The sequence below is a fragment of the Protopterus annectens genome, chromosome 5.part0 (genome assembly GCF_019279795.1).
Source record: "Protopterus annectens isolate FY-2018-M chromosome 5.part0, PAN1.0, whole genome shotgun sequence".
Classification (NCBI taxonomy): domain Eukaryota; kingdom Metazoa; phylum Chordata; order Ceratodontiformes; family Protopteridae; genus Protopterus; species Protopterus annectens.
Window position 1 is genome coordinate 411200692 of NC_056735.1, and position 21381 is coordinate 411222072.

Sequence of the window (21381 nt, forward strand, 5' to 3'; positions counted from 1 at the left end):
GTCTCCTCACTCCTTAAAGATGGAACCCTACAAAACTCCTATCCAGTCCCAGACAAAAATCTAGATGAAAGAGACCATCTTTTCAATGCCCACTTCATTAATAGTACACTCAGCTTACCCAACACTCACTCCAGCACCTCTGATAATCTAGACCCATTACATATAGATCAAACTAACACCCCTACAACTGGTTCTTTCTCTCTAAATATTGTTCCCACCTCACTTGTGCACAAACTTCTCAAAAAGTTAAAACCTTGCTTCCTATCTGCAGACAACCTTCTGTCAGAGTACCTAAAAATTGCTGCCAATGCAGTATTATACGATGCTAATATCCTCATCAACAGATCTATCACAGAATCTGATTTTCCCAAACTGTGGAAGAAATCCATCATAACCCCACTGCACAAAGGTGGCAATACCAATAAACTCTCTAACTACTGACCCATATCTATTCTCTCCCCCATCTAAATTTTTAGAGAAATGTATTCTTCACACTCAACTTATGAAATATCTTACAGATAACAACCTCCTTACACCAACTCAGCACTGCTTCCATCCATCTCATAGTACCACTACTGCTCTTCTTTCCTGCACGGACACTTTGAACAAAGCCCTTGACTCGGACCAAATAACTTCAGTATTTCTGTTAGATCTATCTAAGGCTTTTGACACAGTGCCTCATTCCAAGTTACTTCTGCAACTAGCAACCATTGGATGCTCTCAATCCACCTTTAAATGGTTCTCAAGCAACTTAGCAGATAGGCAGAAAAGTGTTAGATGGCAAGGTAGTATATATGAAAACCTGGTCAATAAAACAGGAGTCCCCCAAAGGTCCATTTTAGGGCCTTTGCTCTTCAATATTTTTATAAATAAATTATATACTACCTCTCTTCAAAGGACCATTATCCAATATGCAGACAACTCCACCATCATTACATCAGTTAATAATATACACAATCTACTAAGCTTATCACAAAAATACCTTTACATCAATTGAAACCTAGTTAACTGAATTACGTCTACTTAATACAAAGAAAACTAAGCTTATGCTATTCTCAAACAAGCCAGTCTCACAGTATTTCACCATATACTCTACAAAAAAGACAAAAATGGAAATAGTAACTCATAGTAAGTTCATAGGGAATACCATAGACAACAGACTCTCCTTCATGCAACACATACTTAGGGCAATAAAAAACACATTTTAAACTTGGCAGATTATATAGACACAAACATTTATGGGTAAACCCACTAAAAAGGCACTTGCAAATAGCCTCTTGTTCCCATCCCTCTTATATGGAGCCGCCATCTTCACACAATCTCCACCAATCTCTCAAAAACAAACTCCAAGCATGTTACCACAAAATTGCTAAATATGCAACCAGTATACTATATCGATCTTATCACTGTCATGTTCTTAAAGAACTTAACTGGCTTGCATTCCAGCAATACCTCGACTCGACCCAACTAACTCTTGCTCATAAGCTAATTTACACACCCAATAGCTGCCCTACCCTTTAGCACATCCTACAACCCTACTCCCTACCCCAAAATCTACAATCTACTAGCAAACAACTTGTAACCCTCATGAAACCTAATAAAAGAGCTGGTCATAGCCTCTGCTCTTATGCCATAGCTAGAATTTGGAATTCCCTTCCTCCAGATATCACCCTCATAGATTCATTACATGCATTTAAAATATCTCTAAAAAAATAATTTCTCAACAATAACATCTGTCCCTGTACCCAAAACCATAGGCCACCCTCAATAAACTTATATCTTTCTGATCTTTTGAACTATATCCTCCGACTACCATAATTGTGTCATCATACCCTATCTTATATACCTCCATCCTCCTACTTCCATATCTGTCAACATACCAACCTCTACCACCAAACAACCTATTTCTTCTACTTGTATCATCTCTTCTCTACCTTCCAGCAAATATTACATCTCTCCCTACTATCCTTCCTTCTTTTAGATTCTCCTTCCAAGTCAGCTAGTAACAGTGGCACACATTGCCCATATTCTCATTATGATAATGTATCATATATATCATTATGTGACTTATATATTATTATGCATGTAGCAACCTGCCAACCTTATGATGTTGTACTAATTAACGGATTTAATGGGGTTTTATTTTGTTGTTTTGGGGTTTTTTTTCTTGTTTTGTTTTGTTAAATTTGCTATGTATGTTCATTTTGTATATTTGTGGAGTTTTTCTCCCCGGGCCTCCACTGAAAATGGATTTCTCACCCAGTGGACTCTCCTGGTTAACAAATATCAATAAATAAACAGTACAACATTATTACTCATTCAAGTGGGTCAGACCTCCACTGAGTGATCGCTATTCATGATGACAGAGAAGATATGGGGAGGTCAAAAATTAGATGGTGTTCTGCAAGCATAAAGACCCCCCCCCCCAGTATTCTGTGTGCAGTAATATTTCTGATTTTTGTATGACATCTGGGTTATTGAACAAAAGTTGCTGTTGCATTTATATTGCCTGTAACTGTTTTGCTTTAGTCATTGTTCTAAGGAATAAATGAATGAATTAATATACCTTGATTGTGTAATATAGTCTAACCATGTTGCATTTTAGTAATATATTTTTGAAGTACCTTCTTTACAGTCCCCAGCAACTGCAGAGGGGATGACATTTGTCAGGTCATATAGTCTGCATTATTTGGAGTGATGGTCAGAAGAGACTGATCTTCAGCACCCCTCATGTAGTCATTGTTGCATCTTGTTTAAAACCAAGATAAACTATATCCCTAAATATGAACAAGTACCTTTTCATTCTTTATACCTCTGTACTCTCCCTTCTTCACTTATTTCCTTACTGCTATCTAATTCTCTTCTCTGACTTTCTTTCTAAATATACCATAAGCTTGTTTTTCCCTTAGTTCATATTGCAATTCCTATTTGAATTACACTAACTTACCTTTAATTTCTCTGCAATCTGTTTAAAATGTCTCTAAATATTAGATGATTGTCTTATACCTTGTATCGATTCTTAACCAATGTTTTTATATTATGTCTAATTTGTTATAATTATTTAAACTGCAGATGTTTTTGTTTTATTTTTAAAGACTGTAAAATTATTGTTCTTAAAATGTTTTGCAATAATTTGGAGCTTCTCTCGCCGAGCCTCTGCTGAAAATGGGTTGCTACCCAGTCGGACTTTCCCAGTAATCAAATGTCAATAAATAAATAAAAAATATTACTGTGATACAGTCTTCTCTACAAGATAAAATCATAAAGGATTTCTTTATTTAGTTAAAATCTGTTACTCAGGCAGTTAATGCAGAGGACTAAAGTTCCAACTTGTTAATGAATTGCTTCCTGTGGCAAGTATGCAGAGTTTGAATCTTTCCACCTTCATTTACCCGCTGTGTGACATTGATCAAGTCATTTAACCAGACAGTGCTTTGGAGCAATTTGGAATTTGGCCTTAGCTCCTTAATGGTCTCCTGAGCTGCATATCTGGTAACTATGTATCTGTTGTCAGTGTTTCCCAACCATTCCTTACTGTACTGCTGATCTAGTTTAAGAAATGTTATGGCAAAATCATCAGCACACCATTTTTCAATGCAACATAAGCAATCTATTGTTAAAGGGCAGCCGTTAGTGCATTTGTAGATGGAGCACTGAAATGCAACACTGCTTGCCAGCAGAAGCCTCTACATTAGGAATAATTATCTTTAGTGTAGAATAATTCAGATGAATTTTACGTCTACAGCTATTGTATATATTGACTTAGCATATGTTAGCTTATGTTATCAGGTGGTTAATATTTTTTATGCTATCATAAATACTGCTCTATTTAAACTGTGGATCTAATGGTAGAATGCTAGTGTTCTTTAAACAATTTAATGTAGTCCATCTAAAGCTGCCAATAAAGTACATGTAGTTTATTTCTTCATAACAATAAGAGGTATGCAATGTCAACAAAGTGGCTATAACTGCTGGTGGGAGTGGGAGCTCTCCCTGGATGAAAGTACCTTATGCTGTAATGTGGTCATTGCAGTCTTTAATCTGGCTTTCCAGAACTAGTGTGTGTGTGTGTGTGTGTGTGTGTGTGTGTGTGTGTGTGTGTGTGTGTGTGTGTGAAACAAATTTGAAATATGTGACTTCTTCATTAGTCCTATTATTATTATTATACTTTTACACAAACATCTGAAGAGGATGCACTAAACAATACAGCTATAATTGCTGAGTTTTGGGAATGTTTGTAGATAAAAATGTCTGACCTTGCTGAGCTGATAAAGTTAAAAAGTCATTACTTTGACTTTTCAGGACTAGTGTGCATTTGTGTGAAGCAAAGTGAAATACTTCACTGTGGCCATTTTTAATCACAATCAGAGATGAAATGTGTATTAGTGTTCAGTCGACTTAGTTCATAGGTTCATAAGTTCATAGGTGTGTACTAGGCTAATGACCCTGCAGCCTTTACAAGCCTAGCCCATATGATTACCCTGGCATCATGCCACCTGACTTTAGTTTCCTTTGACTCTGTCGAGTAAAGCCACTGGAGTGATCCCTGGGGGGAATTTTATATTTCCCATCCACTCATCAAGATTTCTCTTGATGAGAGCCAATGAGGTGCTCTGCTTGATATGTATGGGAAGTGTATTCCATAGCATGGGCAGTCTCTGGGTTATGAACCTGTCCTTCCAGCATGTTCTGTTGATTGTGGTAATGAGATTGAGGTCTCTGGAGCATGTGGTGTGGAGTGTGTGGAGCGTAGTATCTGTAATTGCTAAGTACAGATATTGGTGGATTGTAATGACAGTAGTTTGAGTGGCTTCTTATGTTTGAAATTATCTGGAATAGGTATTTTTGTCATTATTAGTTCATTTTGTTTCACTGCTTACTGGGAAAAAATCAATTGTAATTCAAAACTACATATTTAAAATGCACTCTTAACAAATATTGCTGTATTGAACAAGAAATATAGAAATCAAGAAGTGAATCAAAGCATGCATACATTTATGCATGGTCCTAAAATGTATGTAGGGTGCCAATGGTTTCAAAACAGCCCAGGGACCAAGGTACACTTAATCCAGCACTGGCCAGATGCATTTTCAATGAATGAGAGTTTCTATGCATTTTTAATGAATGTGAGTTTCAAGGGAAGAGAATTTTACTGTCACCCTTTCTAAGTCTGTTTTCAATGTACAACTGTTTTGTTTTGTTTAGTAAATGGACATCAGTATTTGTGCTATAAAATTTGAAATAAAATTTTAAATTTAAATCCATATCCCTGTAATCATTGCCAAACAAAAGAAGAAAATGGTATGCACAGTGACAGATATGAATAGCATTTATTGTAATTGGAGGAAGAGAGGCAAATAATGAGTTACTGGAATGGCTGCAGGAGGGGAGGCATGCTCTATTACCTACTAAAACCCCATTCAACCATTCTCTGGCTCTGGGTGTGGACATGTACTGCAATATACACTATAGTCTGAATTCAGAAACGTTACTGCTAGGTGTACATGATGTGTATACTTTGAGATAACCTTTCTGCATTCAAAGGCAGCCCTGCCATGGTGCTTTTGCATGAATAAATGCAGCACTGTAGTGGGTTGACTCTGTGGTTGTGCTAAATGATAATGAAGGCATAAAGTGAAAGGAACATATGAAAATTAGCTAGGTAGTCTCCCCTGGAACTGCCTGCAGTAAGGCATTTACGCAGCTGAGTGACTCAAAGAATCATCCAGCTGCATAAATTAGTGTTGCTGCTCCTGGCCACTCATTGTAATCTACTGTGGTAGAACATAGTGCCAGGGAGTTTAACAGTCATGTAGTGTTAGGGGGTGTGTGAGTGTACGGGGATAAACAATCCATGGCAATCCAGAAATTCAGATCTGTTAGTGATGACTGTGATATGTTACTTTAAAAGAATAACTCATATGTCCTGCAGTTGCCAGTTTTAGTAGGTGTACAGTGATTTTTGACAGTGATCAAATGATGTACATTCTGTCCATAGTAATACATTCAGCTCGATACAGATAAACAAACAGGAAAACAATAATACTAATAATGCAATAGAAAAGACATTCTGATAGAGGAATTGCATGAATAGATAGAAATGTCAACACTGCTAGCAAACATATCTGACGTCAGCAACCCAGAAGGGGTCCACAAACAGGTTTTGCTCCTTTTAGACCAGCTCATGAAATGTAACAAGCATTGAGCTACAAACATATCATGTACAGGGAATAAAATGAGTAAGTACTACGGAAAAATAATGGACTATATGAACAATTTGTAAAAGTGACAACTTCTCAACTAAAATAACTGTATTTTAGACCTGTCTAAGACATTGTGCATAGACATGACTGAATGTTCAGAAAATGACAAAACATAGTGAAAAAAGCTGTCATATATTTTCTTCATTACTCTGTAGGTATCATTTTGTAGGGATGAAAGAATCCACTTTAAGAAGAAAAGGTGTTGAACTTAGGCCACTAATGCTGTTTTTGTTGTAATTATTTTTTATACAATATTATCGAAGCAAAAAGTAAGAAAAGCTTACATAGTTCATGTAGTACAGTCCATGATATGGCTCTACACACATACACACACACACACACACACACACACACACACACACACACACACACACACACACACACACACACACACACGCACACACGCACACACACACACACACACACACACATATATATATATATATATATATATATATATATATATATATATACATTTCTGTTGTGATGTAATACTTGCACAGCTATCAGACTTAGAAAACATGTTTGTCTGACATGAAGAAAGTCCTGCCCCAACACATTTATCTAGAAGACAGAAAGCAGCAAGGTTTTGTCTTCAAAACCAGAAAGGTGGTTGGGAGCCCCATATACATAGAAAAAGAAAAAAAAAAACAGTCCAGGATGATACAGGACATCCACAGACAGAAAATGGAAAACTACAGGTCTAACTGGAAATCAGAGACACCCTGAGACCCGGCAAGGGGGAAAGTATGAAAGTTATGAAGGAAATATGGCTTTCTCAAAGTGCAAAATAAGAGAGCCAAAAATATGGAAATGTAATTTTAACAGGAACTTGTTTTCTTGACTTGTTTGTGTAATATATATTTTACCACCCAAACTGTGCAGATCTGTAAATGACTTCAAAGTTATAAAATTATCTCAAGTGAAATTACTCTTCCGTTTTAAATCAAAACTGCAGGGTTGCTGGTGGTGCATAAAGCAGTAAAATAAAAGCATGTTAGAAGGAGAATGTACTGAAGGGTCATGTGTTAAAGAACTTTCCAAAGGCTTGTCTGAAACAGACCAGGTTTATCACAGTGGAAGAGATTTACCATACTATACAGATTTGATCCCTACGCTGTTGAAAATGTAGGTGTAATGAACAGTGTGATACACAGAAGAAAAGTGGTGTGCAGTGTTTAATTGGTAATAATTCTGTAAAAGCAACATGATGCAGTAACCGGCAGTATTGCATAGGACATTGTTCTACTGTGACAAACACTGCTGAGTATTCATGGCAAAGATGTTTATGTCAGGAAAATGTCTAAAAAGTAAATCAGAGAGGACGTTTTACCACAATGGCTGGCATGCTATATTTAATGTGTTGCTGGAAAGGAATGCATTTGTAGAAAACAAAAACGTGTTCATTTATACACCTCAGTAAAACCAAACCCTGATCTAACCATAGAGATTAAGTGAACTGGGGTATGCGAAAAAGGAATGTCTTCACAAAGTGTATTTGCAAGAAATAACATGCCTGTCAATTGTCCAGCTTTTCACAAAAGGTCCAGATTTTTTCATTCATATTTTTGGTCTGTTCCTCATAAAATTTGTGGTTTTCTGGTAAATTGTCATCATGGGTTGAAGTCATTAAATAATGATGGACATTTAAGTTTCAGACTTTATATCCTTCATAAAGTGAATGCTAACATAAAACCTATTTTTCGAGCAACTTTCTAAGTTTATAAGAGCAATATTTAAAATCTGTCCTTATGTTGTTTAGGACTTTGCCCCTTCACCCAATCATTTTTGGTTTTGTCCAGATTTCTTGCACTAAGAGATTGAGAGGTATGCTTGGGCAATATATTGAGCTACTTTTATGTAACTAATGTGTTAAAATGTGCCATCACAGCACAAAATTATGAACTGTTTTTATGGACTTTTACAGTACAAGAAAAGTTGAAAAGGGTGAAATAATTTCTGTGAAAACAAAAAGCAACTGTGTTGGTTGTACTTATTGCTGAAAGTTAGGGTTTACAATACTGTTAAGCTGTGTATCTATGGAAAATTGTGTATTTTACACAATGATGGAAACAGTGTGTCGTGTACCTCTGCTAATCAGTTTGAGAGAAAAATAAGAAGAAGCTCTATTGCTGTCTGGCTCACACACAGGACAGAGGAAGTCAGGATTTGTTATACCACCTCCAGTACGAGACCAGTCACCAGCAGGGTACCTCAGGGCACTGTGCTGGGACTGCGCTCCTATTTGGCATCTACTTCTCGGGTGTAAAGGTTAATATCAAGGGCCTTTGGCTAACCAAGTTCACAGATGACTGCAAATTGGGAGCTGTCATAGACTCCCCCATGACACAAACATCTTAAAAGAGGGTCTAACACTGACAAATGGCTGGTGCTAAAGTCATAGATTAAAACTCAATGCTAAGAAATGGATTATAATGCCTTTTGGGAAAACTGCCACCCAGGCTAATTACTCCATCCCTAAGACACCCCTAAGAGTTGACCAACTACTGTAATCTGGCCTTTGACCAGCATGTGGCCAAGGTACTAACAAAATCATTCCATGTCAACCAACTTATAAGTAAGGGTATGGCATCCAGGTCCAAGGAAGTCATAGTGCCACTTAATTTGTCCCTTATTAGACCAGCCGTTGAATATCATACCCGCTTTGGCATGTACCTGACTAGACATATGCAGCAGCTGGAATGCCCACAAAGGTTCTTTACCATGAGAATCCAGGGTATAAACACATTTTTCTATATGGATCACCTTAAAGCCCTATCTCTGTACACTGTCTCCTACAGGTTACTGACAGGCAATCTACACCTGGCATACAAGGCATCCTTGGATCCATCTCTGATGGACCTTTTGCACATCTGCAAAATGGACAGCATCAGAACTACTAGATCCAAGGATTTAAGTTTTGCTTATGACATAGATATGACATACTGGTGAGACAGATATGTGCCTCAGAGGATCCCCACATTCTGGAAAAGGGTCCTTATTCATGTGTAACCTTGACCAATGGATGGGAAATTAGAAAGTCACCCTGGGACTGGCCCCCATATCTCTGACAGACAGAGGCAGACAGTAATGCTAAAACATACCTCTCACATAACCTGTAGCAATTTCATAACTAACATACCCGCTCCTAAAAAATGCTCGTGATACATAGGAGCACAACTGGGATGGATTGCACTGCTATGCTTATAAAGGCCCAGGTGGTCATTAGCCTAGTATATACCTATGAACCTACTCCGCAAATTGTTTTGAATTGTGTTTGGGATGCAGAAGGTATTTTGCGAGGCCTTTGACTGGAAAACAGTCTTTCTCATGTATGAGAACACAAATGGATGCTATAAGGAATTGTGACAAAATTAAACTAAGCAACTGTATTATAAAACTCTCATGACCAGTACTGAGGAAAAAGTAAACAGTGCTTCATGAAAGTTGTTCTAAAAGTTTCTTTCTCTAATGAACAGTGAAGGAGTTGGAATTTTGCAAACCATGCTCTGTTTGTTATGGTATATTGAAACAAGCTGTTGAGAATTACATGTTAAACTGACAAACTAATGAAGCAGCATTCTGAGAATCGTTCCAAATATTACAAACCAAGTCTTGCTTGTTTGTGATATCATGAACTGAACGTAAACTCAGTGAACTTCACTGTGAGACACAATCTGCTTCAGGACAATAAAGGGGGAAACTAAAAACAAGATTTGCAAAGCTGCTGTCATAAGAAACACGGCTGAAATGTATGCTAATTTATGTTATGGGGCTGCAGAAAGGATTTTTGAAAGAAGGTATTAATGACCAGTTGAATCAGACCGTAAACCATACTGGGGTGCTTTGTCTCAAACTACACCTAATGTTCATAAAGCAAATGGATGCTTTTCATTTATGTACAATGCAAAGGGAAACTCTTTGGGGAGATGAGTGCTAATAAGCCAACATCTAGCAGAGGGCGCTATTTCAAAACATATTGATACAACAGATTACCACACTGCTGAGCTGGCAAAACTAGTGGAGATCACAGCACAAATGCCACCCTGACTGAACTTTCTGAGAAAGTTGAGTAATAAAGCAAAACAGTAAAGCAGAGTGATCTAACAACAGAATACCAGCAGTATACGCAAACAAGTGACTATGTTAAAATAAAGACTTGATACAAATGGGTCTGAGTAACAGCAAAGTTTGAATTCTGTAAAGACAAAGAATGAAAAATAAAGACATGGGAGAAATTATGAACAGTCTTCATACCTATCAACTGTCCAGATTTCACAGAATATCCAGATTTTTGCTTCATATTTTTGGTCTATTCCTCATAAAATTTGTGTGTTCTAGCAAATCACTGGGATGATCTAAGGAGTGGACTGAAGTCACTAAATAATATGTTAACACAAAACACTATTACTCTAGCAACTTTCTGAGTTTATAACAGCACTATTTAAAGTCTGTCCCTATTTTTAGGCCTTTGTCCCCCATTTAGTTAGGTTTTGTCCAGATTTCTAAAACTAAGAGGCTGAGAGGTATGGTCTAGATACTGTGAAACTGGAACAGGTGGTGTTGTAGGAGAACTTCACCTCTGTGAAACAGGAAATCATGAGCATGCAAAAGGTCATATAAAAGGTCATATAAGCCACTATAAACTAGAAGTGGTAATCTTCAGGAATATTCATCGGGGGTGCTGTGGCTGACTAGAGAGGACGAAGCAGAAGAAACAAGTGAACAGAAAAATTAATACATGAAAAACTACCACAAAATATAACAAGCAGAACGCAGAAGTAGAAAGCATGATGCTTTGTTTCCAGAAATATTGACAAAAGACAAGTAGTTGACATTGAGCAGCCAAAAAGGAAAATCGGATAATGAAATAAATGCTTTGTCTAAAATCGTATCTGAGTTATTGGAACAAGGTGATGCAAATACGTATAAGAAAACAAATACCCTAACTGAAAGCCTGGCTGATTTTACTGAACAAGTTAGGAAGAATTCTGAACATTCTGAGGAAAAAGATACTTTGAGAATGCAGCAACAAGTAGCTGATATTGAAGTATTTCTGCAAAAAAAAAAAACTATACTCAAACAAATTAAGCAACTAAAGACAAGTACAACTGAACAAGGGAGAAGATTAAATCAACTGATGGTGGTATTAAATGGTAACAATGCAAACTACAGAGATGGCTAAGCTGCAAGATATTTTAAATCAGTACACTGTGAATTTAAAAGATTTTTATAGAGTTTTATTGAGGGTAAAAGAAGCCTTTATTCAAACAATAAATGGTACTGGGTGAGGGATCCACAGATTTAAAATATATAATCTAGTACGGACTCAGTAAATGTACCTAATACAGAATCTGTGACCACAGTGTAGCTTTATGGTTATCAGGGTTGCAAGAGGGTTCAGTTTAAAAAATTAGTCTCTCAGAAGTTGCCTAAATGAAACAATCTTTTATGAGAATATGGCATGGGAAATTATGGGGTTAAATGAAGCTATGGCACAGGTATAGAATGAATTATGGCCTGCAAAGTTAAAGCACACTCCCTATATAGTGCCTGTATGTGAATATAAAACTTTCTATGTTGAAACAGGGTACAGCAGAAGAGAGTAAACTCAGTGAAAAGTTGTGTGGATCACCTGACTCAGTGTGAAACTCAAATTTTAGACCCTTGAGAAATGAAGGGGTGATTGTAGCTCTAAATATAGACTTCAGGGGAAAACTCTATGGCAAATTTTAAAGCACTAAAAATACTAGCGATGCAAAATGTTAGGAAAATGTATAACTGCAATGCAATATGTAGGCTTAGTGTATTGAAATATATAACTGCAATATGCAGGTTTAGTGCATTAAGGGTTAAAAGGAGTTAATACATTTATTCTGCTTATTCTGTGTGAAAATATGCAGCTGCTAGAAGCTCTGAAAAAAAAAAAACAATGGATGTCTGTAAATCCGCCATGGTCAGCAGAATGTGCATTGAGGCCAGGACTGTACCTTGAATGTATCATATCAGAACTAGAGAAAGAATTGTGAGAAACTAAGGAAAGCTGAAACAAGCCCAAGGCCAGGTTGTTTTTCTCAAATATGTTTTTGCAAGACAGCAATTATCTGACCATGTCAGCAGCAAATCTAATAATAGCATCTTTCTGTGAACTTGCAGAAAACTGTATAAAAACTGTAGGCTGAACTATGGAAAATCAGACAAACCTTGTACCTACATGCTTTGTCTCCTTGCTGCAAGTAATAAAGGGTGCCTTACTTGAACCTAATGTGCATTGATCTTTGTGTTTTCCTTTACAGATTGGTCCTTCGGACCGGAAACCCTCTCTTCACCTCGGATCAGACGGCCAGGTGGCTGAAACCATATGGGGGAGAAACCAAATCGGTTCTTCTTATATGTAAAGTCCTCCGACTGAATTGTCGTCAAAAGAGGCCGGCCACTTTCTGATCTGTGACTGAAGAACGGGTTTTCCACAAATTGGCGATCAATCACGTGGGCTGAGGTAAGGTGAATCTACTTTTTTTTTCTGTTTCAGGATCAGGGACTAGATGTGTATTGTTTTTTTTGTCAGGTTGTATTTTTCTTACAGTCAGGGATAGGAAAGGTACTGTCTTGTCATAGATCAGGAAAAACAGAATAAGTAGACTTTAGGCAGTCATTCTGAAGAGACTATAACAAAATCCATGGTACACGTTAAAATTAGAGAATCAAGGTGAAGTTACGTAACAATCAAAGGTAAAAGAAAATGGGTAATAACTGTACAAATACACCCCGAGACCCACCGTTAATGGAAGATGCAAAATATATGCAGTCACAGCACGCAGACGTTAGATACTTTTCAAAATGGGTTATTAAATAAGAATCTGATGGAAAATTAGAAAAATCCTCTCTCATCAAACTTATTAAACAACTTAAAACTAATTCTAAAGGTCAGGTAAAAAAGCAACGACAGTTAGAAATTCCCCAGGCACACAGGTGGCTGGAGGAAGTAAACCGTAGGGACCAAAAGAACAAGGATTCAAAGACAATGTTTTTAGATAGGGAGGATAACAACCTAGTAATAGCATCAGCACCTCCACCTCCCCCACCCTTACCAGAATATGGAGCGAGTAGACAGGTTGATCCACCCCCACTATATCCTGTGGTCACTGAGGATACGGACGCTATAATTTTATTTTTATTTATTTTACATTTGTTGACCGGGCTAGTCTAACTGGATATATGTCCATTTTCAGTAGAGGCCCGGGGAGAAAAGCTCCAGGTGTAATACATAGTAAAAAATATAAAAAAGCAGTCTGTATAAAAATGAAGATAGTCAAATCCATAAACAGTTAAAGATGAATTCACAAAAATTAGTATACATAAAAAGTTAAGACAGGTAAATACTTAAACACATAAAAATAAATTTCCAAATTGAAAAATTTTTTTTTTTTTTTTTTTTTTTGTGATGGCCATAAGAACCATATTTTAGTGTAGCTTGAGAAAATAGAGAGGATAACTTGAGAAAGAGGTGGGGTAAATAAAGGAGAGGTGTGAGAGATATAATGGGATGAGTAGAGGAATAGATCATTTTCATGGTGAATGAAAAAAAAATTTACTATCATGAGGGGGGCGGGCAGTAGCATTCAGCTAGAAAAGGGGATAGAAAAGTTCCTGTCATAAGTATGGTTGGTGAATTATGGTAAACATTTAATGTGTTTTTGGGTGGAAAAAGAGGAGAGGTAAAGAAAGATAGGAAACTGGAGTGAGAGCTGAAAACTGAAACTAGCTAAAATAAGGGATCCCATTAAAACTAGGTCCCAAACAAAAGCAGGTAATCGAGAGTCGTGGCAGAAACCTAAAGACACACAACCTGCGGGAGAAGAAGAAGAGGAAATATGTCCATTCATAGAAGTACCGAACCCTCAGGCAGGGCAGGATAATCAGGATCCAACCATCTTAATATATAGACCCTGGACTCCGGAAAATATCCGGAAAGCTACAGAAGGGATTCCCCATCCGAAAATTAATTTTAGAAAATTTTCAGACGATTTACAATGAATGAGGCTAAGTTAGCATTTAAATGGGGAAGAAATAGAAAGGGTAGTTCAACAAATTGTAGGGCCAGATTGGTACATGATTTGTGGCAATTGGAATACTCGTAATGCTGAACAAAAACCCCTTCCTCATAGCAGTGCAGGTTTAGACGCTAGAGTAAAAGGACTTATAGACCGCATCTCTGAAAAATGGAAACCTAGGGCAGACTGGACGTGCATTAATCAATGCATCCAACAGGAGGGTGAGACAGTTGACCAATATTTCGCTAGGCTGCTGGAATGTTTTAACAACCACTGCGGAATGCAGGTCCCCAAAAACCAAAAACAAGATTCCCCATATGAACAGCAGTTGAAAAATGCATTTTTAAAAGGTAGTAGTGCACCTATAAGCAGTTTTATTACAAAACATATGGTTGATCATCGAACTAGCAGGCTACAATCACTACTCGAATATGTTAGGCATGCTGAAATGCATTTCAATAGCAAAATGAAAAAGAAGGCTCAAGTATTTTCTGTAGAGGACGGAGCAGAAGTTTATGTAGTACTCCCCGGGAAGAAGGGCAGGAAAAATGCACAGGGAGGTAGGCAGTCTGATCAACGATCAGAAGACTTTGAAGGATGTAAAAAAAGGGGTGAATGTTTCAAATGTGGTAAAAAGGGACATTTGGCAAGGGATTGCAGGAAAAATAAGAAAGCAACAATGGAAGACAAGGAAGATGAAGACTGACTATATGATAGTCAGAAATCATTAGAAGGGGCTAGTGCAGAAAGGATAAATGAGAATGTGAAAAGGGAAATAGAGGAAGTACAGGGAATTAATGACGGCGAAGTAGAAGATGAAGTACTAGACTTGGCTTTATTGAGCTTGGAGCTCTACTTAGCAAATACTAAACCAGAAGTTATACTTTTAGTGGAAGGCAGGGAAGTCAAATTTTTGTGCGACTCATGGGCATCACGAACCCTGATACACCCCTCCAAATTGCCAGAAAACTCAGAATCATCCGACTACATATTAGTCAAAGCAGCTAATGGGCAGCTATATTGGGAGCCCCTCTCCCGCAATATTACAATAACTGATCCTGTTTCGGGATTGACACAGAAAAGTAAGATTGTAGTTTCTGCAAAGTGCCCAGTGAATCTCTTGGGCAGGAATCTCATGCAGTTATTTGGCACAGCAGTAGTCCCAACCATGCTGGGAATGGAAGCACAGTGACAAACTGACACCTTTACAGTGCAATCGGGTGGTGAAATATTTTATTGGTATAGTCAGGACTTGGTCACAACTAGTCCAGGGACTGTGACCAAGGAGCTGATGAATGTATCCATCAGTAAGTTTCCCTCCCTCGACATTGATAAACAACACCTGTTACATTGTACCCTATATTTTTGTAATACACCAGGACCTGATAAGGAATATGAAGAAAGATTATTTAAGAATCATACAAATAGATTGGTACTGCGTAACCTGTACTGGGACACAGAAGGGAATAGTGTAGTCAGCTGCTCGCTGCCCCAGGTATTTTTAACACTTTATAAATTTAATTGATTACCACATGTTAGCTTGACCAAGAATAAAAATATACAGTGGGCAGACCTAGGGGAGAAAGCCACAAGATGGGAGAAACAAACAGAACTGGAACTGTCAGGACAGGAAATACAAGTACAAAAATTGAATTGGGTGACACAGACCATCCCAGCTGTGCACCTGCATTCTCTCGAAGACAGCTGATGGACGCTTCCACTGAAGGAGGAAGAAAACGCCTTGCAAGATATACCAAAGACTCTTTGGTCAACAGGGAAATCAGATGTAGGACTTATCCATATGGCAGGGCCAGTTAATATCACACCGAAATCAGCATTTAGACCACAAAAAAGACAATACCCCTTAAGGAAAGATGCAGAGGAAGGAATAAAATCTATTATAGCAGCATTACTTAAGGGAGGGGTGCTAGTGGAATCTCCCAATTCTCCATGTAATACACCTCTATTTCCAGTTAAAAAAGCCAATGGAGAATGGTGTATGGTCCAGGATTTGCAAGCTGTGAATGATGCAGTAGTACCAACGGCACCTATAGTGCCAGATCCACACACTCTGTTAAATAACTTAAAACCTCAACAAAAATATTTTTCTGTGGTGGATATTAGTAATGCATTCTTTTCAATACCGATACACCCAGATAGCCAGTATTGGTTTGCATTTACATTTCAGGGAAAAAGATACACATATACGTGACTACCACAGGGATATTGTGAGAGCCCTATGATATTCTCACAAAAAATGTCAAGTAACTTGGCAAGGTTTAATCCACCAAAGGGTAGTCAGGTCTTACTTTATGTTGATGACATTTTGTTGGCGGCCCCCACCCTGCAGGATTGTAGGGAAAATACCGTAGCACTTCTACGATTTTTAACCGCTGAGGGACATAAAGTAAACAAAGATAAGCTGCAGCTCTGAAAAAAACAAGTTAAGTACCTAGGATATGTGATATTCAAGGAAGGTAGAACTCTAGATGAAGACAGAAAAGTGGCAATCTTGCAGGCACCAAAACCCACCACCAAGAAGGAAATGATGTCCTTCTTGGGAACGACTAATTTCTGTCAAAGCTGGATTCCAAACTATGCCTTGGAAACTGCACCCCTAACTGATCTTATATATAAGAAGCCTATGGCAGTGCAGGAGTTGTTACAATGGACATCAGAGGCAGAATCTGCCTTTTGTAAACTGAAACAATTAATAGCGTCCTCTCTAGTTCTGGGATTACCAAATTATCATAAACGATTTTTCCAGACTGTAGATTGCAAGCAGGGTTATATGACATCAGTACTAACACAACAACATGGGGATAAGCAATGCTCCATTGCTTACTATTCATCACAATTAGACCCAGTGGCATGGTCCTTACCCCACTGTGTGCAGGCAGTAGTTGCAGCAGCAATGTCAGTGCAAGCTTCTGCCTCAGTAGTCTTGTTCCACCCCCTTGCTCTGAGGGTACCCCACGCAGTCGCGATTATTTTGCTACAAGAAAAGGTGACATATCTTTCCCCTGCTAGGCATCTCTCCTACATGACTTTATTGTTGAGCCAACCTCATATGACAATTGAACGATACACGACTTTGAACCCTTCTACTCTGCTCCCGCCCCCTGCAGACGGCACACTACATCGCAGCCTGCAGGTAATCGAGCAAAAGACATTACCTAGAAAAGATCTCACAGATGTCCCCTTGGAGGATGCCAAGGTGACATACTGTGTGTATGGCTTGTGCAAAAGGGGTCCTGCAGGACATAACCTAGTAAGATATGCAGTAGTCTCTGATACTGAGGTTGTAGAAGCAAAATCCTTACCACACAATTTATCTGCACAGGCAGCAGAATTGATTGCCCTGACAAGGGCATGTACCTTAGCTAGGGGTAAATGTGTAAACATTTTTACTGATAGCCAGTACGCTTTTTCCACTGTACATGTGTTTGCACAACAGTGGAAAAACCGGGGAATGATAACATCTACTGGCAAACCTATAAATCATGCGCAGTTTATTTTAGATCTTTTAGAATCTATTCAGTTACCTCAGAAGGTGGCCATTTGCAAATGTGCAGCTCACACCAAGCAACAAGATAGGATTTCAAAATGTAATGCAAGAGCTGATACAGCTGCAAAACAAGTAGCTACAGAAGTATTTATTTTAAACAAGGAATTACAGCTCTCTGAAATTCTGAATCTGGATATGTTAAAAACAATGCAGACACTCACTATGCAAGCTGAAAAACAGCAATGGATAAAACGAGGAGCAATCCTCGAAAAGGGGTTGTACATCTCTAAGGAAGGGAAACCAATACTACCCTCTAATTTGTTCCACTATGCGGCATTGTTGAGCCATGGGCAGTGCCATGTCTCAACAGGGGGGATGATACAGTTAGTAAACCAGGTGTTCACAACGTACGGATTTACAAACTATTCTAAAAAATTTTGTTTAATGTTCAGATTTGTAACAAACACCATGCACAGCCCAAGCCCAGGCAAGGGAGTTTTCCCACACCACCATATCCGTTTCACACTATCTGTATGGATTTCATAGAATTGAACAAATGTGAGAATAAGAAGTATTGCCTTGTCATTATAGATATGTTTTCCAGATGGGTGGAAGCCTTTCCAATCAAAAACCCAGATGCAGCTACAGTGGCAAAAGTACTTGTTAAGGAAATTATTCCTAGGTTCGGCATTCCGGAGAGAATCTATAGTGACAATGGTATGCACTTTGTAAATCAAACTATACAACAGCTGAGTAAGTTTTTTGGTATTTTTTTCAAAAAATCATTGTGCATATCATCCACAGTCTGCAGGGCTGGTTGAAAGACATAATGGTATACTGAAAAGCAAACTGAGGAAATTGATAGCTGAGACAGGAAAAATCTGGCTGTACTGTTTACCCCTGGCACTGTTGAACATGAGAACCGTCCCTACAGCAAAAGGACTGACTTCTTTCGAGAAGCTGTATGGGAGGGCTTATTATACACCCCAGTGGAAACCTCTCATGTCATCAGACCAGGAAGCTGATTTTATGTTAGCTAAATATATGAAAAAGTTGTTGAGTTCTAAACATCTGTTGCAGTTTAATTCTGTTTCAGGTCAAAAACAAACCGAAACATCGGAAGTGGCAGTGACGCCAGGAGATTGAGTGTGGATTAAAATCATGAAGCAAAAGAACTGGGCATTGCCAAAGTGGAAAGGTCCCTACCAGGTGCTTCTTTCAACACCTACTGCAGTCAAAATAACAGAGCGAGCTTTGTGGATACATCTGATGCACTGCACGTTGGTGAAGAACTTCGAGCTGGACAAAGACGTTACCTCTCCATCGGGACCCTAATCCAAAATTCTGGTTACAAAGGGGGGTCAGATCAATAGGAACTGATCCGTTTCAAACCCAGTGAAGCAATCACTGGTGCTAAGGTCCTATAGGACAGAGAGTAAGATCACTTGTCCTAGGTGAAGATGACGGAAGCAAGAAAGATCCAAATGCATCTGTTTGAAGGAGCCGGAGAAAACAGGAATGCAGAACAAACATTCCAACAAAAATATTGCATGACCATCCTGTTAACTGTACTGGTAGCAATAATCTTTTTATTGTGGCCATTTCTCTTCTCTGCCACACAAGTAGAATGAAGTAAACGTGCAAAGTGGCACCCAAATTTCAATATTTATCAGGCTATTAAGCACGCTTATGCAGACACCCTCAATATCTCCAATTGCTGGGTCTGTGCAGCTATTCCTACTGCACATGGAGGAATACCCTTAATACAGATTCCCTTAAATATGAACCAAACCTGGCAAGCACTGCTGAAAGATGCAGTGAATGTGACATCAATTAAAAGAGTGACCCTATTCTTACCCAAGGCAAAAAGAGAAACAGTGTGCTTTCAAAACTACGGAAAAACAGAGGTTGGAAATAGCACCTGTAACATAACAGTGATGCATTACTGTACTGGAAATTCCTGCACCATGACAAACGAGGGTCAACAATTGCAAGTTGGCAATAGCAATGACTCCACTGAAAGAAAGAAAACGGTTGATGAAAATCAAATTGTGTATAATAAAATGTTCTGGGCTATGACCCAACAAAAGCCCAGCAACTATAAATTCAGCAACATCTCAATCGCAATTCCTGACTGCTACTTTGTGTGTGGTGATAGAGCATATAAATGGCTACCAGGCAATTGGTCTGGAAGCTGTTTTCTGGCATATCTGATTCCAGCAATACGACATGTATCGACACTACCCCAGGAGAAAATTCGAAATGTTTGAGAAATAAAAAAACCCGCTAATCCAGTGGGACAAGTTGATGCATACTAGATATATCACCATGATTTAGCCCATGTGAATGAGAAAGGACTGTCGTACATGGATCTGGGTGATGATGTCATATCTTGGGCGGGCATAATACCAGCATACGGAGCAGTGAAATTGATCTGGGAGCTGAGAAAACTATCCAAACTTCTTGAAACAATGAGTAATTCGACTTTTTCCGCCCTAGAATAGGTGACTAATGAACTCACAGCCATGAGGACAGTGGTGCTTCAAAATCGCATGGCTCTCGACTTCACCCTAGCGGCGAAAGAAGGTTTGTGCACTTTAATCCAGGAGGAGTGCTGTTCGTGTATTCCTGACAACAAACATGAAATAGACAGCCATCTCAAAATAATTCAGCAAGTGTCGGCTATGACCAAACCAGGACCGAATCCATTGACAGACTTTTTCCAAAAATGGTTTGGGGGTTGGGGCAGCATCTTGATGAACATTCTAAATGCCATCTGTGTAGGGTCAACCTTACTGATGGTGTGTGGATGCTGCTGCATCCCCCGTATAAAAGGACTAGTTGAAAATTTCATAAACGCTTCAATTTCAAAGACTTTATATCAGAATGTTGAGTTAGAGGTATGGATTAAAAGCTGAAGAAATACTTTCACAAGCTTGAACTGAATGACTCTCTAACTGCAAATCCTGAGTGGGAAATGGTTAAGGGGAGAAAAACTGTTTATGCTTGTTTTGAAAGTAGAATAAAGTATTAAAAGGGGGGAAATGTTAGGAAAATGTATAACTGCAATGCAATATGTAGGCTTAGTGTATTGAAATATATAACTGCAATATGCAGGTTTAGTGCATTAAGGGTTAAAAGGAGTTAATGCATTTATTCTGCTTATTCTGTGTGAAAATATGCAGCTGCTAGAAGCTCTGAAAAAAAACAATGGATGTCTGTAAATCCACCATGGTCAGCAGAATGTGTATTGAGGCCAGGACTGTACCTTGAATGTATCATATCAGAACTAGAGAAAGAATTGTGAGAAACTAAGGAAAGCTGAAACAAGCCCAAGGCCAGGTTGTTTTTCTCAAATATGTTTTTGCAAGACAGCAATTATCTGACCATGTCAGCAGCAAATCTAATAATAGCATCTTTCTGTGAACTTGCAGAAAACTGTATAAAAACTGTAGGCTGAACTATGGAAAATCAGACAAACCTTGTACCTACATGCTTTGTCTCCTTGCTGCAAGTAATAAAGGGTGCCTTGCTTGAACCTAACGTGCATTGATCT